At 44.1% G+C, this 18,178-nt stretch overlaps 1 long non-coding RNA gene across 1 annotated transcript in view; it reads left to right on the top strand.

Annotated features, from left to right (window-relative positions):
- The first annotated feature begins 2,679 nt into the window (after positions 1-2,679).
- The window catches only part of LOC105475335 (uncharacterized), a 32,672-nt gene continuing 17,173 nt past the window's right edge, over positions 2,680-18,178 (top strand). The window contains exon 1 of the long non-coding RNA XR_011622062.1: positions 2,680-2,998. This is a non-coding gene — a long non-coding RNA (uncharacterized lncRNA). The remainder of the gene's footprint in view (positions 2,999-18,178) is intronic.

The following is an 18,178-nucleotide window of genomic DNA, read 5'->3' as shown; positions in this document are numbered from 1 at the left end:
ATTGGGATTTGTTTGATAGAATTGGATTAGCTAACAGTGTCAGGCTTCCCCATGAGCAGACAGAAAACTAAGGCAGGGCCAAGGGGCCTAGCGTCCATGTAACAGTAACTGCCACGGTAACAGGGAACACTCTGAGCCAGGCCTTGCTCTAAGGCTGTGCTGCCTAGTACGGTAACCACTGGCCACATGTGGTTATTGGATACTTGAATGTGGCTAGTCCAAATTGAGTTATGTAGTAAATGTAAAAATACACACTGAAATTTGAAGACTTAGTATGAAAAAAGGATATAAAAATATCATTAATGATTTTTAGCTTTTATTTTAGGTTTGGAGGTACGTGTGCAGGTTTGTTATATAGGTAAACCCGTGTCATAGGGATTTGTTGTACAGATTATTTTGTCACCCAGGTATTAATCCCAGGACCCAATAGTTATTTTTTTCTGCTCCTTTCCCTTCTCCCACCCTTCACTCTCAAGTAGGCACCATTGTCTGTTGTTCCCTTCTTTGTGTCCATGAGTTCTCATCATTTAGCTCCCACTTATAAGTGAGAATATTCGGTATTTGGTTTTCTGTTCCTGCATTAGTTTCCTAAGGATTATGGCCTCCAGCTTCATCCATGTTCCCGCAAGAGACATGATCTTGTTATTTTTTGTGTGGCTGCATAGTATTCCATGGGATCTATGTATCACATTTTCTTTATCTGGTCTATCATTGATGGGCATTTAGGTTGATTCCAGGTATTGCTATTGTGAATAGTGCTGCAAATTCTCATTAATATTTTAGAAATATTGATTACATGTTAAATGGATACTATTTATATTGTGTTAGGTTATATTATTAAAATTAATTTTACTTTTCTTTTTACCTCTTATAATATAGTAGCCACTAGAACGTTTTAAACTTTAAGTTACATGTCTGACATTTATACTTCTCTTGGAAATGTCAGGGAGCAAAAACTTTCCCTCAACCCACTTAACTTTAATCATTGGGAGCCTGCAAAGTAAACTGAGAAGCTGGGTGTGACGGCTCATGCCTATAATCCCAGCACTTTGTGAGGCTGAGGCAGGAGGATTGCTTGAGCTCAGGAGTTCAAGACCAGTCTGTGCAACATGGTAAGATCCCATCTATACACACACACGCACACAATTAGCTGAAGAAAAAAAAAAAAAAACAATTGGCATGGTGGTGGTGGGAGGATTGCTTGAGCCCAGGAAGTTGAGGCTGCAGTGAGCAGTGATCATGCCACTGCACTCCAGCTTGGGTGACAGAGCAAGATCCTGTCTCAAAAATAAATAAATAAATAAATAAATAAATAAATAAATAAATAAACAAACAAGCAAACTGACAAAAGACAGATTACCAAGAGGAAAAAATACATATTTAATTACTTACTTATGCAAAGGAGTTCACAAAGAACTGTGACTCAAAGAGGCCAATAGAATTTTAGGGCTTATATATTACCATCTAATGGGATGGGGAGAGGCAGATGGACACTTTTGAGAGAACAAATGACTTCTTAGAAAGTGGGTGAGGGACAGCACTTAGGGAAAACAAATTACTCTTTGGAAAGATACATGGGCCCTTAGCAACATCGATGGAAGATATGATACTTTTGTGACAAATGTCTGCTTGGGTATGGTGCCAACCTTCTTCTTTGCCTAGCAAAGATTAGGGGAGGCGATTTACAACAGTTGAGTTCTTTGGGGAGGCTCTGTTTTCAGGCAGATAAGGGATTTTAGAAACTCAAATGCCTTCAGCTCAAAACAATTCTTAAGTCACAGTGGTTTATCCTAGACCCTTTTGGGTGGCCCTATTCCAGGCACAGCATCTGAACTCTTAGTGCAACCTGCAGGGTGATGTTATTCTTATTTATATTTTACAGACAGCACTCAGTCCTTAGAGGTTAAGAAACTTGCCCAAGGTCACACAGCTGATAAAAAGAGAAAACCAAGGGAATGCAAAAGTAGCAGCAGAGAAATCTGTAAGGTGGTGAGCAATGAGGGTGGCTTGGAATAGGGTGTAGCAGTGAGATAAAAAGAAAAAGATGAGGTTTGACATATATTTTTTAGGTGGAAGTACTTGTGGTGGTATGTGTGAGGAGCAGGGAGGGTGAGGGGGAAAGAATGATTCCAGGTGTCTCGATAAAAGCATGGGAGCCTTTGGTTCTGTGCTCAGACCTGAGCTGCCCAGTGAAGGAGGCACAGATGTAGTGTTCACAACCTAAATGTTCTGTTTACTGACTCCATTATCTGGAAGTTCTGTCACCTCTTGGTACTTAATTACCTCGGGAATAATAGAGCTTTTCCTAACAAGTGTTGTAATGAAAAAGAAATAGGCTAATGTACATAAAAATTCTACATACATGTTTGTTAATTGTTTTAAAAGACAGAGTGTTTTCAGAGGATCCAGAAACATTCCTGGCCTCACCTCTCTCTTTCATTTCTCAAGCTGCTGAATCAATGATTAGCTCTCAGGCCAGCTCCCCTGGAAAGCATCAAAGGGAGAGTGAACAGAATGGCTTATCTCTCCCAAGGAGGCTGCCTCATTAGGGTCACAGCCCCTCTGCCACCGGAAAGCCTGGATCTGGGCCAGGGCCACAAAGGCTAACAAACTCCCTTCATGTCGGCAGAGAGCAAAGAGTTGGGGTCCATCTGGGCCCCTCTCCCCAACCCTCTAGGGGCAGGATCCCACCCACAGAACCCCCAGATGCACAGCTGCATATCCTCAGGGGAAAGCTCCCCTCCCCTGCCACCTTACTGATAGTCTTCACTTCCCCAAGACAGAACTTTCCCAATCCTGTGCAATGCCTGAGTGGTACACTGTATTCTGTGAGAATGGCGCCCCCGCCCCCAGAGTTGTACAACAAGACCTCCATGAATCAAAGCCCATGGCTGGCTGCTTCCTCTAGCCCTGCATAGCCCAGGCACATCTGAAAGGAGTGAGAAGTGTTTTGAGGGCTCTCCCTGTCTCTTCCTGCACCTCTTTCTTGTGATCCCAGGTAGGCACCTGCTCTGAATCTTGCTCTTCCTCAGTTGCAGTCCCAGGCGGAAGGAGATCAGAGTCGAATGAGTCCTTCTGCCATCCTGCCCTGACCTCCACCTTGCCACTCTCATTACACTGGGCATTCCTGGTATGTGGTGCTCAATGTTTGTTGAATGAATGAATAAGTAAGACTCTGCTAAGATCTCCGCCAATAATAACCACAGAGATAGTTATGTTATTTTAATGGAAGTTTCTTTAAAACCAAGACGATTACAAGAGCCAAAGGATTGACAACTCTACCGATGGCATGCCTAGAAGAGACCCTAGAGAAAGGAACCTTTCCAGTCCTTTTCAGATGATACCAAGCAGGCAACCGCCTCCCCCAGATGCTTGCGCCAGCTGCGTGTGGAAGGTTCGGGTAGCCTGGACTGCAGCTCTTCTAGGCAGCTTTCCAGTTGTATTCCCTGGCATAATTGTTAGGTATCTGGAGCCTATAACTTCAACACCTAGGTCTTAAGAAACATGTGGCCAGGCACAGTGCCTCATGCCTGTAATCCCAACCCTTTGGGAAGCCAAGATAGGAGGATCACTTAAGGCCAAGAGTTTGAGACCAGCCTGGAGAACATAGTGAGACCCCATCTCTATAAAAAATTAGAGGCCAGGAGTGGTGGCTTACACCTGTAATCTCAGCACTTTGGGAGGCCGAGGCGGGCAGATCACCTGAGGTCAAGAGTTCGAGACCAGCCTGACCAACATGGAGAAACCCCATCTCTACTAAAAATATAAAAGTAGCCGGGTATGGTGGCGCATGCCTGTCATCCCAGCTACTCGGGACGCTGAGGCAGGAGAATCGCTTGAACCCAGGAGTGGAGTTTGCAGTGAGCCGAGACCATGCCACTGCACTCCAGCCTAAGTGACAGAGTGAGATTCCATCTAAAAAAAAAAAAAAAAAATTAGAAAATTACCTGGTGGCTTGCACCTGTAGTCCCAGCTATTTAAAAGGCTGAGGCAGCAGGATTGTTTGAGTTGAAGTAATGCAGCAAGCTATGACTGTCCCACTGCACTACAGCCTGGGCAACAGAGTGATACACTGTCTCTATAAAAGAAAGACAAAAAAGCAACATGGCCTGGGTTATCTGGGCAACACATTCCACACATCCTGGAGGACCCTTACCTCCTGATAATCAAAATGGGCAATTCCATGTTTCATATTTCCGAGTGCCTGTCAACAGCACACCGTTTCACAGCAGAGCAGGGACTAGAGTGAGGCATAGGAGGCATTTAACGTGGGTGCAAAATTTTTATTTATTTATTTTTTTTTTGAGATGGAGTCTCACTCTGTCGCCCAGGCTGGAGTGCAGTGGCGCCATCTCAGCTCACTGCAACCTCTGCCTCCCAGGTTCAAGCCAATTCTCCTGCCTCAGCCTCCCGAGTAGCTGGGATTACAGGTGCGTGCCACCACAGCCGGCTGATATTTGTATTTTTAGCAGAGACAGGTTTCACCGTGTTGGCCAGGCTGGTCCTGAACTGACCTCAGGTGATCCACCCACCTCGGCCTCCCAAAGTGCTGGGATTACAGGTGTGAGCCACCATGCTGGGCCCATGGGTGCAAAATTTAAGGGACTGCTAAAAAACTCAGTAAACAAGATACATACTTTAGTGCAGTTCTTTTAAAATTTTTGATATTTTGTTCATCATGGATAATTTTGTATTAATTTTATTTTTTAAATGATTGCCTTTTTTGTTTATCATGGTTACTGAGTTTTTGGCACCCATTGGACTTTGTATGCTGATCCGGTACCTCCTTCATCTCAATCTAGTCTCAGTTTCTAAAGAGCAGAGTGCACTCATCTCAGCTCCGATCTCTAACCAGTGCTGGCTTGTGAGAAATGGCTTGAAGAAGATTGATAGTTTGATGATTGGGCTGGAGCATAGAGTAGCTGGAGATTCCGTCTACCTCTTTCAGAAAGCCACGAAAACAGATAGGCAGGGGGCCAAGTCTATTGTTCCAAAGTTTCCACAGGCCTTGAACGGCCCTTGGGCTTTGCGGTCTGGTGATCAGAGCCGTAAAGGTTTCTAAACAATCAGAGGCCTTTGATATGGTTGCCAACACCCACATTTTCCATTCTGGGAACAATGCCATCAAGGGCCACAGCCTCAGTCCCCCACCTAAGTGAGGAAGTGTCAGCTGGTTGCTGGTGGGAGCAGGTCCTGTGAGGGCAAGGGTCAGAAGGACAGAGGAGTCCTCTTATTCTGGCTGCTCGCCTTTTCCCTCTGGTCGCCTCACCCTTTTGCGTGTTCAAAACCTGTGCTCATCTTATCTCGCCCATTCCTCTTGGCTAAAGCCAGCACACATCCTGTTCCTCTCAATGGGAGAGCTATCCTGGCAATTGCATTTAAAGGTTTTCTTGCATTGGTTCAGAATTTGCCCTGGCTCTGCCCTTATTTCCGGATCCCAGTGTAGTTTCTTTATTCAGGTGTGCAAAAGAGTGAGCTATTTTGTTATGGAGGCAGAGAGAAACAACCTCAGGTTCCCCTAACAATGCCTTTAGAACTCTCTTCTGAATAACTGGGGCATCAAACTCATCAACAAAATCCCTTTGGGAGATACACCATCTGGGGACCCCCTCGAAGGTAGGTATCTGGGCTAATTTGACTGCTATTTTGCAGGAATGCAGGTGGGCAAAAGATAGTTTCCACTAGGGCAGAATGTTTTTTCCACTTTCTGTTCTTTGTTATTTTGCTCGCTTCCGGTGCAAAACCACTGAATTTCAGAATTAGATGAAACTTATAGTAAAGGCCTGCCACAAGGTCTTTGTCAACCCCATATCCTGGTGACCAAACTAGATTTCATGATGTCAATCATTTCAAAAACACAGGCTCTTCCAACAGTGTCAGCAAGCAGAAATCCTGTTCACAAACACTGTTCTAAATCGGTCTCTCTTTTTTTTTGAGACAGAGTCTCACTCTGTCACCCAGGCTGGAGTACAGTGGCACAATCTTGGCTCACTGTAACCTCCACCTCCCAGGTTCTAGCGATTCTCCTGCCTCAGCCTCCCAAGTAGCTGGGATCACAGGTGCCTGCCACCACACCCGACTAATTTTAGCAGAGACGGTGTTTCACCATGTTGCCCAGGCTGGTCTCAAACTCCTGACCTCAGGTGATCTGCCCACCTCAGCCTCCCAACGTGTTGGGATTACAGGTATGAGCCACTGCACCTGGCCAAATCAGTCTCTTAATATTGAGTCTGAATCTCTTGAGATTTTAGACCCTTAATGCTGACCTGATGGAGATGTGCTGCTTTTTTTTTTCTGTGAAAGTATTCAATTCAACTCCCACAACTCCCTGGGAATGACTAGTGGGTTTCTTTTCCCCTCCCCTCGTGTGGCCTTGTGAAGAAGCCAGGAAATACTGCGAGCCGGCGGCAGGGCCTGGGGGAGCCCCTGTGGCCGACAGGAGGAGATCAGCCTTCATGGCACTCTCAGAAACGGAAGTGTGGGCGTGTGTTATGTTGCTGCAGCAACCAAAGGCAACCAAGCAGCAAACCTCAGATGACTGAGCCCAGCCCATTCAACGAGGGGGAGTTTCAGGTGGCGTGTGTTCCCCAGGGACTGGGCCTAGCTCAGTCGGGAAAAGTCAGCATCCAAAAGTCCTCAATGACGCAGAGGAAGCCAGGAGAAAACAGTCAATGGCTAGTCATCACTGATTCGTGGTCACAGGCGTTAGAACAGGAAAGATCTGCACAGATCAGCCTGTCTGACCCCTCGCTTTCCTGATAAAGGAACTAAAGTCCAGAAAGCACTTGCTCAGAGTCCTACTGCCAGTGGCTGTCAAAGCCAGAACCACCACCCTCATTGCCTTCTGTATACATAGCTTTAACAGTTTGCAAACACTCTTATATGCTTTAATTTCATCTGATCCTGGACTGAGAGCAAATATTTGTATTTCAACCAAAAGGCCAAATGCTCAGTTTCCTCAGCTGAGAGGATAATAAGAGTACTTTTCTAATGGAATTCTTTTTTCTAATTTTCTGTATTTTTAGTAGAGACAGGGTCTCACTATGTTCCCCAGGATGGTCTCGAATTCCTGGCCTCAAGAGATCCTCCAAACTACACCTCTCAAAGTGCTAGGAATACAGGCATGAGCCATTGCTCCCTGTCCTCTAACGGAATTTTTGTTAGGATTAAATGAGTTAATAGTTTGGAGATCCAAGAGAACATAATAGAGGAAACCTCTCTTCCCTTCCCAAGTTCTGAGTAATTAAGAGCTGGGCAAGGAGTAATAAAAACAAATGGGATTGGCCGGGAGCAGTGGCTCACTCCTGTAATCCCAGCACTTTGGGAGGCCAAGGCAGGCAGATCACTTGAGGTCAGGAATTCAAGACCAGCCTGGACAACATGGAGAAACCCTGTCTCTACTGAAAATACAAAAATTAGCTGGGTGTGGTGGTGCACACCTGTAATCCCAGCTACTTGGAAGGCTGAGGCAGTAGAATCGCTTAAACCCAGGAAGCAGAGCTTGCAGTGAACCGAGATCGCCCCACTGCACTCCAGTAACAGAGCAAGACTCCATCACAAAAAAAAAAAAAAAAAAAAACAAATGGGATCAAAATATCAACTTTATCACTGATACATTTTATATAGGAGTCCGTAGTTTACATTTGTGGGTGAGTGAATACCAGAATTAGGCAGGGTACCCACGCAGGCTCAGGCATGCCTCCCAGTTGGAAACTGTCCCTGTAAACAGTGGAGCCTGGGAGAGCAGAGCCCAAAGCATGCTCTGGAGGAGGATGGCTGCCAAGAGGACAGAGATGGGCTGAGCTATGCATCTCCAGTTCCTCCCCAGGCTCACCATTGAGAAGTTGCTCCTCTTCCTGTACCACCCTCTTTGCCACCACCACCGTCCTCCTGGGCAGGAGTGAGTCAAAGAGCAGGGAGACAGGTCAGAAATCTCATGCCAGAGAAGCTTCTTCCACATGGAAGGAAACATAAGGGATGAGGAAGAACCTTTTTCCCTTCTAATAAATACATGTAAAGCACTTAGTACCTGGCGCAATAGTAAATGCTCAATAGAAGTTAGTGATTACGGGCTGGGCACAATGGCTCACGCCTGTAATGCCAGCACTTTGGGAGGCCAATGTGGGAGGATCACCTGAGGTCAGAAGTTTGAGACCAGCCTGACCAACATAGCAAAATCCCATCTCTACTAAAAATACAAAAATTAGCTAGGCATGGTGGTGGGCACTGTAATCCCAGTTTCTCTGGAGGCTGAGGCAGGAGAATCACTTGAACCTGGGGGGTGGAGGTTGCAGTGAGCCGAGATTGTGCCACTGCACTCCAACCCGGGCAACAGAGACTCTGTCTCAAAAAAAAAGAAAAAAGAAGTTAGTGATTACTATTAATACTTGAGCTATAGCTTATTCACCATGCCAGAGACTTCTGTACCTCCATTGATGTGACTTCTCTAATCATGTCTGCTCTTATTAGATGTGTGACCTCGGGAATTTTACTGACCCTCTCTAAGCCTCAGTGTTCTCCTCTATACAATGGCTATCATGATGGTACTTATAATTGGGAAGACTACATGATTTAGTGTAAAGGGCTTAGCCTGGATGCCTTAGTGGAACCTAGTTAATATTTAATAAATGGTGACTATTGTTTGTTATAAAAGAACTTGGGAGTCCAGCAGAAAATAAATGCAAAATTTACAATCATGAAACATGATTTATTCGGAAGAGGCATGTTGGCTGGGCACGGAGGCTTACGCTTGTAATCCCAGCACTTCGGGAGACCAAGGTGAGTGGATTGCTTGAGGCCAGGAGTTTGAAGCCAGGCTGGCAAACATGATGAAACCCTGTCTCTACCAAAAATACAAAAATTAGCTGGGTATGGTGGTGTGTACCTGTAATTCCAGCTACTCTGGAGGGTGAGGCATGAGAATCGCTTAAACCTAGGAGGGGGAGCTTGCAGTGAGCCGAGATCATGCCACTGCACTCCAGCCTGGGCGACAGAGCAAGACCCTGTCTCAGGAAAAAAAAAAAAAAAAAAAAAAAGGCATGTAAAGGAAAGGTTGGTTATCAGAATTAGAGCAATTGCTTCCTTTGGAGACACAATCTAGATACTAGGTTTTATGCCCAATTTTGCCCCTGAGAATGAAGCACCAGGAGTATTGCAAAATCATCTGGGCCTTTTCCCATCACTTTCCATAAAATGAGGAGAAACTCACAGTCTAGTGTTCACCTTGGGAAGATGGTGGTATTTTGGTATTTTTGAGGCTGTGAGGTCTTTGGGAAAGAATATCTAAGTGCTCTTTCATGTGTTGAACAAAAATGGCGGCTTCAGCCAATCACAGAAGCTAAGAGCCACTGTCTAAGCTCCAGGAGGATGGATACTGGTTTTGTCTCACCCACTGCTTCGTCTTCAGCACCTGGCACAACATGTGGTACATAGTACACATTTATAAAATATTTGTTGAATACGTAAGTGAATGGAGCAGGTGCCTCAACTCACAGCAATGGTAAGATGCTGCCTAAGGAGCTGTAGTCTCACTTCTTTTGTAGATCTAGGTAGGGCAAATCTATGGAATACGAAACTAGAGGTATTTGTGTAATCGTTGACTGGCCTTCTTGGTGGAGGTTGGAGGTGGACCACAGGTTGCTGAATAGTAACCCACAGAAATGTCGATTGTTGCTTTTTTTTTTTTTTTCTTCAAAAGCCCCTCGATGCCTGTTATTTTGAATATGGGAGCTCGAGTTATTCATACTCTATTTCTCCTGCAAAGTGAGATAAGGAAAAATTAAAAATGTAATACCTTAACAATCAGGATAAGTTATAGAAATAGCCGACTTTGAGACAGGGATAGATGTAGACCCTGGCAGATTAATCAGATTTCATCCTAAAGTCTCAGACATGCAAGAACACTACATGCACACTTTATGTAATAGCAAAAGATTAGAAAAAATGCAAATGTCCACCTATAGAGGACATAGAGGACATCTACACAAAGTATATTGTACAGCTTAAAAAGGAATGAGTAGTTCCGTGTATTAATATGACCTATGGTGTATATTAAGTGAAAAAACCAAAGTGCAGAACGGTGTATAGAGTATGCTATCTAAGAAGGACAAATACAACTACATATATGTATATACCTTTTTAAAAAAACTGGAGGCCAGGCATGGTAGCTCATGCCTGTAATCCCAGCACTTTGGGAGCCTGAGGTGGGCGGATCACCTGACGTCAGGAGTTCAAGACCAGCCTGGCCAACATGGCAAGACCCCATCTCTACTAAAAATACAAAAATTAGCCAGGCTTGGTGTTGGGCACCTGTAATCCCAGCTACTTGGGAGGCTGAGGCACGAGAATCTCTCGAACCTGGGAGGTGGAGGTTGCAGTGAGCTGAGATCGTGGTGGGTGACAGAGTGAGACTCTGTCTCAAAAAATAAATATATATATATATTTAAAAAGTGGTTATAAGTCAAACCCCAGTAAAAATAGTTATCTAGGAGATGGGGGAAGAGAGTAGAAGGGAGAAAAATGGAAGCTAGACTTGTCTTCCCTGAATGTGCCTCATTTTGTAGGTTTAACATTGGAACCATGGATATGTTTGTTTGTTTGTTTTTTGAGAGTCTTGCTCTGTCACCCAGGCTGGAGTACATTGGCACAATCTCAGCTCACTTGCAACCTCTGCCTCCCCGGTTCAACCAATTCTCCTGCCTCAGCCTCCCGAGTAGCTGGGACTACAGGTGCGTGCCACCACGCCTGGCTAATTTTTTGTATTTTTAGTAGAGACGGGGTTTCACCATGTTAGGCAGGATGGTCTCAATTTCCTGACCTCATGATCCACCCGCCTCGGCCTCCCAAAGTGCTGGGATTACAGGCAAGAGCCACTGTGCCTGGCTGGATATGTTTTACATAATTATAAAACAAAATTTAATAAAGATGGACCAGGCACAGTGGCTCACGCCTATAATCTCAATACTTTGGGAGGCCGAGGCGGGTGGATTGCTTGAGCCCGGGAGCTCAAGACCAGCCTGGGCAAGATGGTGAAACTCCGTCTCTACAAAAGATAAAAAATTTAACTGGGTATAGTGGCAGGCGCCTGTACTCCCAGCTACTTGGGAAGCTGAAGTGAGGCCAGGAGGCAGAGGTTGCAGAGGTGGCTCCATTGCACTCCAGCCTGGGCAACAGAGTGAGACCCTGTCTCAAATAAAAATAAAAATAAAAATAAAAATAAATTGTAATAAAGATAGGGGCAAAAAATAAATTCCTAAAAACTGAATGCAATTGAAACAAATAAATGTAACTGTGTATTGAATTAGTGATTTAATTTTATAGAGAGGAATTATTTTAAGTAACTTTAAAATACAGTAAGCTGACTATATCTACTGTAATATAGCCTAAAGATGAATAGAAACAGTATATTAGTTTGCTGGGGCTGCCATAAGAAGCACCACACACTTGGTGGCTTAAACAACAGAAATTGGCTTCTGCACGGTTCCAGACGTTAGGTGTCCAAGGTCAAGCTGTGGGCAGTATTGATTTCTTCTGATACCCATCTCCTCAGTATGTAGATGACTACCTTCTCCCTGTGTCTTCATATGGTCTTCCCTCTGTGCATGTCTGTGTCCTCATCTCTTATAAAGACACTAGTCAGCTCACACCTGGAATCCCAGCACTTTGGGAGGGCGAGGTGGGTGGATCACAAGTTCAAGAGATTGAGATCATCCTGCCCAACATGGTGAAACCCTGTCTCTACTAAAAATACAAACATTAGCCAGGCATGGTGGTACGTATCTGTAGTCCCAGATACTCAGGAGGCTGAGGCAGGAGAATTGCTTGAACCCAGGAGGTGGAGGTTGAAATGAGCAACAGAGCAAGACTCCATCTCAAAAAAAAAAAAAAAAAAAAAAAAGACAGTAGTCATATTGAATTAGAGCCTACCATAGAGAACTCATTTAACCTTCATTACCTCTTTGAAGATCCTATCTCCAAATACAGTCCCATTCTGAGATACTTCAATGTATTAATTTGGCAGGGGGCAGCAAGGGCAGGGAGGAGACACAGTTCAGCCTGTCACAAACGTCAAAGAAATCTGAAACTGCATTCTATGTTGTAGTTGTAATATTGACATTAGTGTGTGTACAGTTTGAGTTTTAGCCCCAACTAAGGTCCCAGACACCATGAAGTGTCCCGGATTCCCTTCCCAAATTCCTGACCCATAAAATTATGAGCAAAATTTAAAAGTTGCTTAAGCTACTGAGTTTTTGGATAATTCGTTATGCAACAATGGTAAGCAGTGCAGCAACTCTTTTGCTCCCTCCCAAAAAAGGACCTTATTTGGGAACATGTTAAGGGAATCTGATACCACAGAAAAGTCAGAAGAAAATCAAAAAAATCTAAAATGTGGAAATCTCTACAGGACAAATGATCTGGCTTTTATAACAACAACAAGGTTGCAAGATGGAAAAAGAAAGGGAATTTTTAGATTAAAGAGATGAGAGCCATATCATACAAATGCAAATTCAGCGTGTGAGCTTTATTTGGATCCTGATTCAGAAAACAAAAACAAAAATACTCTTCATGAGACAGTTGGGAAAATTTGAATACTGACTGGATGTCTGTTCATATTTATGGTTTATTATTTTAGGTTTGAGAATGTTATTGTGGTTACGTTTTTTTGTTTTGTTTTGTTTTTTAAGAGTCCCTATCTCTTTAAGAGTGCTTAGTGTAGGCCAGACGCAGTGGCTCATGCCTGTAATCCCAACGCTTTGGGAGGCCGAGGCAGGCAGATGACGAGATCAGGAGTTCGAGACCATCCTGGCCAACACAGTGAAACCCCGTCTCTACTAAAAATACAAAAATTATCTGGGTGTGGTGGCACATGCCTGTAATCCCAGCTACTTGGGAGGCTGAGGCAGGTGAATGACTTGAACCAGGAAGTCGGAGGTTGCAATGAGCCAAGATCGCACCACAGCACTCCAGCTTGGGTGACAGAGCAAGACTCCGTCTCAAAAAAAAGAGTGCTTAATGTTAAATTCCCAGGCTACAGAAATGGATCAGTCATGGTGCTCCCTTCTTGAAGCCCATGGTCAGTGGTGAAGAAAGCATGTACACAGATGAATCATAAGGAGAAAAAGATGTTAAGTGCCACAAAAAGAAATAGGGAGTCTGCCTAGGACAAAGTTTCAATGAAGAGTTTATTTTTGCAAAATCCATTCCTACCCAACAATGACTTAGACACTCTCCTCAGTATCTACACCTGAGCCTCCCAGAGGCTAGCATGATATAGTTTGAACTTGTGTACAGAATATGACCTTAAGCTACTTGAAAAACTCTGTGTTGTGATGGCTGCTGCTTTCCCAGGCATTATAGAGTGGGGATGACTTTTTTTTTTTTTTTTGAGACGGAGTTTCACTTTTGTTGCCCAGGCTGGAGTGGTACAATGGCACGATCTCGGCTCACTGCAACCTCCACCTCCCAGGTTCAAACAATTCTCCTGCCTCAGCCTCCTGAGTAGCTGGGATTATAGGCATGCACCACCACGCCTGGCTAATTTTGTATTTTTAGTAGAGACGGGGTTTCTCCATGTTGAGGCTGGTCTCGAACTCCTGACCTCAGGTGATCTGCCCACCTTGGCCTCCCAAAGTGCTGGGATTACAGTCGTGAGCCACCGCCCCCAGCCGACTTTATATATCTACCTAATGGCTGGTTGTATTCATCAACTTGGACTTTCATAACAAAATACCGTAGACTGGGTGGCTTAAACAACAGACATTTATTTCTTACAGTTCTGGAGGCTGGGAAGTCCAAGATCAAAGAGCCCAGTGATTTGGTTCTGGGTATGGAGTCTCTTTCTGGCTTGCAGACACCACCTTCTTGCTGTATTCTCTCTTAGTGGAGCTCTCTCCACTAAGAGCACTGATCTCTCTTCCTCTTATAAGGGGACTAATTCCAATACCACGACTCCCTCACCATGACCTCATTAAAACCAAATTATCTCCCAAAGGCTCCATTTCCAAATACAGTCACATTGGGGTTAGGGATTCAACATATGGATTTTAGGGGGACGCGATTCAGTCCATAACAATTGTCTACTTTAGCATTACTGAAAGCAATGATCCAGAGACCCCCAACTGCATCAGAATCACTTGGTGTGCTTTTTTAATTTTTTTCTTTTTTTGAGACAGAGTCTTGCTCTTGTCACCCAGACTGGAGTGCAATGGCATAATCTCGGCTCACTGCAACCTCTGCCTCCCGGGTTCAAGCGATTCTTCTGCTTCAGCCTCCCAAGTAGCTGGGATTACAGGTGCCTGCCATCACACCTGGCTAATTTTTGTGTTTTTAGTAGAGACGAGGTTTCACCATGTTGGCCAGGCTGGTCTTGAACTCCTGACCTCGGGTGATCCACCCACCTTGGCCTCCCAAAGTGGTGGGATTACAGGCACGAGCCACCATGCCACCCCATCTGGTGTGTTGTTTAAAAAATGTCAATACTAGAAAATGTGTCCCAGATTCAGTAGGTTTGAGCTGAGCCCTGGCATCTGACAGCTGACTTTTTAAATAGTTCCCTGGTCATTCTCTCTCTCTCTCTTTTTTTTTTTTTGGCAGGATCTCACCCCATCACCCAGGTTGGAGTGCAGTGGAACAATCATGGCTCACTGCAGCCTTGACCTTTCGGGCTCAGGTGATCCTCCAACCTCGGCCACCCTAGTAGCTGGGACTACCACACCTGGCTAATTTTTGTATTTTTTGTAGAGACGAGGTCTCACTATGTTGCCCTGGTTGGTCTTGAATTCTGCCTGTGGCAGCCTCCCAAAGTGCTGGGATTACAGGTGTGAGCCACCGAGCCCAGGCACTTTTTTTTTTTTTTTTCCAGTTTCAACATAACACTCCTGCTCTGTTGTCCAGACTGGAGTGCAGTGGCTATTCAGTGCACTACAGCCTCTAACTCCTGGGCTGGAGCCATCCTCCCACCTACTCCCAAGTAGCTGGGACTACAGGCACATGCCACTGTGCCCAGTCCCTTTTTATTCTCTTGAGCATCTCAAGATGAGAGTCATTGAGGAATTGCTGGCCAGGACATTGCAGCAGGGAGGGGAGGGACTTCAAATAATCAAACATTTCACAAGATCCTCTAATTTCCACTTTCCAATTTTGATTTTGGGTTTATCTTGTATTTCTTTTGCTTTCGTGGTTTAAAGCCTCCTCACTCTGGGCCCCAGCATCCAGCTTCTCTTTTGGGCAGATACTCATCCCTCTATTTATCATAATCTCCCATATCTGAATGTACTCACCATTTTGTAGTCATCTGAGCTAATCCAACTTGATACGTGCATTATTTTCTTTGGCTGAAGTACTTCAGAAAGCATCATGAAGTTTTTGAAGTTTCTTCTTTTTTTTTTTTCTTTCCAGTATGAGAAAATTCTTCTTCAACAAAGGACTGAAATATTTCCTTTTCTGGTCAATATATTCAACCTCATTTAACACCTTTGCATCCACCCAATAAAAAGAAAATTTCTAGATGTTCAAAGAATTACACAAATGGTTTCTTAGAATATAAACTCCCTATAAAACTGTGACATTGCTTTAGTTCATGAAAATGTGTAACACTTTCATGGTATTAATTTCTAAAAAGTTTCTGGGCCTAAGAATAGATATCAAGGTGCTACAATCAAGTATTGATAAGCTGCAAGTTGGTTTTGAAATTTGTTGGAAATTTTCTTTTTGCCCCTTGTCTGTTCTCTGCCTGCCTATTCGCTGCTCTGTGTAGCTTCCTTGCTTCAACCCACCAGCCAGCAGTGGGTGAATGCCCTCTGACCCTGTATTCTAGGTGCCATGGGGAATAGCAGGAAAGAAAAATGTACAATCATATCTTCCAGATTAAAATGCAGATGCAGGCCGGGCACAGTGGCTATCACACCTGCAATCCCAGCATTTTGGGGGGCCGAGGCAGGTGGATCACTTGAGGTCAGGAGTTCAAGACCAGCTTGGCCAATATGGTGAAACCCCGTCTCTACAAAAAAATACAAAAATTAGCCAGGCATGGTGGCAAGTGCCTGTAATCCTAGCCACTTGGGAGGCTGAGGCAGGAGAATCACTTGAACCCAGGATGGGGAGGTTGCAATGAGCTGAGATCCCTCCACTGTACTCCAGCCTGGGCAACAGAGTGAGACTCTGTCTCAAAAAAAAAAAAAAAAATTGAAATGCAGATGAGGAGATAAGGCTCTCACAAGTGAGAGATTATAAAACAGTGTAAGGTGGTATGTACAGTGATTACCATGATCTAATTTTTTCCTCTATTAGAATCTATATTCATCTGCTTATTTATTGTTATTTTATTTATTTATTTTTTCTTTTGAGACGGAGTCTCACTCTGTCTCATCCAGGCTAGAGTGCAATGGTGCGATCTCGGCTCATTGCAACCTCTGCCTCCTGGGTTCAAGCGATTCTCATGCCTCAGCCCCCCAAGTAGCTGGGATTACAGGTACACACCACCAAAGCCGGCTAATTTTTGTATTTTTAGTAGAGATAGGGTTTCACCATGTTGGCCAGGCTGGTCTTGAACTCCTGACCTCAAGTGATCCACCCACCTTGGCATCCCAAAATGCTGGGATTACAGGCATAAGCCACCACATCCAGCCAATTTTTATTTTTATTTTTTCTAGAGACAAATTCTCACCTGTCACCCAGGCAGTGCAGTGGACGATCTTAGCTTACTGTATCCTGGAACTCCTGGGCTCAAGTAATCCTCCTGCCTCAGCCTCCCAGTGCACTAGGATTACAGGCATGTACCACTGCACCCAGCAGCCCTACTAGTTTAATTGACTAGATAAACCGAAGGATTTGTTTTCTTCATTCCTCTTTGACCAAGCATGCGGCTATCCCAGAAAGTAATATGGCATTTTCTCACGGGACTCTAATTGGAGTACTTTATTGAGAGAGGATATAACTTCCAAGCAGTGGCTTGGAACAAGCCACTCTCAGGGACATTCTCCACCTTTTTCCTCCCTTTTCTCTCTCACTTCAGTCATTGCTATTACATAAACTCAGTCATTCTTTCTCCTCAAGCTCAAGTTTGCTTATCGGCAGTACCTTTTTCCAATGGGCTGGCCTGTAGTGAGCTTTGTCAGACATGCAGGTCCTCATATACTCACCAAAGGATCCTTCAGTTCTTATGTTACCTTTTTTTTTTTTTTTTTTTTTTTTTGAGACAGGGTGTTACTCTGTTGCCCTGGCTGGAGTACAGTGGTGCCATCATGGTTCACTGCAGCCTTGATTTCCTGGGCTCAGGTGATTCTCCCAACGCATTCTCCTGAGTAGCTGGGATTACAGGTGCACACCACCATGCCCAGCTAATTTTTTTTTTCTTTTGGCATTTTTGTATTTTTGGTAGAAATGGGTTTTCACCACGTTTCCCTGTCACTCCAGGACTCAAGTGATCTCCCCACCTCAGCCTCCCAAAGTGCCAGGATTATAGGCATGAGCCACCGTGCCTAGCCATGTTACATTTCTTTTAAAGCAACATTTTATAATTCTCAAACTTTGAGAAAGCAAAACCATAACCCAGCATCCAGATAAAAGCAATTTGAAAGCTGGCTAATTAGTTTTTTGTTTTAAATAGCTAGCTTGTCTTGCCATTTCAAGGCACTTCGTTTAATTTTTGGCACTTTCTTGCTTATAATTTACCAAGTACACCATATTGTAGGATAGCAAGATTTAGACTCTTGGTCCTTGGTTCAGGCTCTGATGTTGTGATCCCCCTAAAGTGCATGTTTGATTTTACACATTCTACACCCTTCTCTTAATCAACCAAGATATGGATACAAACAAAATGTCTATTTCATACTTATCATATCTCCCTTTGGAAGAAAATTGCAAGGTATAAGAGAATTCCCTAAGAAACATACCTTAAAAGATACAACTGGACTCCAGAAAATTTGCCACCTGGGTTGCTAGACTGAACTGTTCAACAGGCTCTCCATGTGATTCCAAATGCCTTGGCCGCCACACTCCTCTTAGGACCTCCTTTGATTGTAAGTCAAATTTACATGCAACCAGTATTTCTTTGTTACTGCTTAGCTGCTTTTCTGCTTATTCCATTAAGATGAGCAATGTGACCAGCATCCTTGGGAAGTGAGTGCTTGGTTTGGTTATCTTGCTATCATGACAAAATCTAAACTTATTTCACCTTTAT

This window comes from Macaca nemestrina, chromosome 4, assembly GCF_043159975.1.
Source record: "Macaca nemestrina isolate mMacNem1 chromosome 4, mMacNem.hap1, whole genome shotgun sequence".
NCBI classification, from domain to species: domain Eukaryota; kingdom Metazoa; phylum Chordata; class Mammalia; order Primates; family Cercopithecidae; genus Macaca; species Macaca nemestrina.
This window is presented reverse-complemented; position numbering and strand designations above follow the sequence as displayed.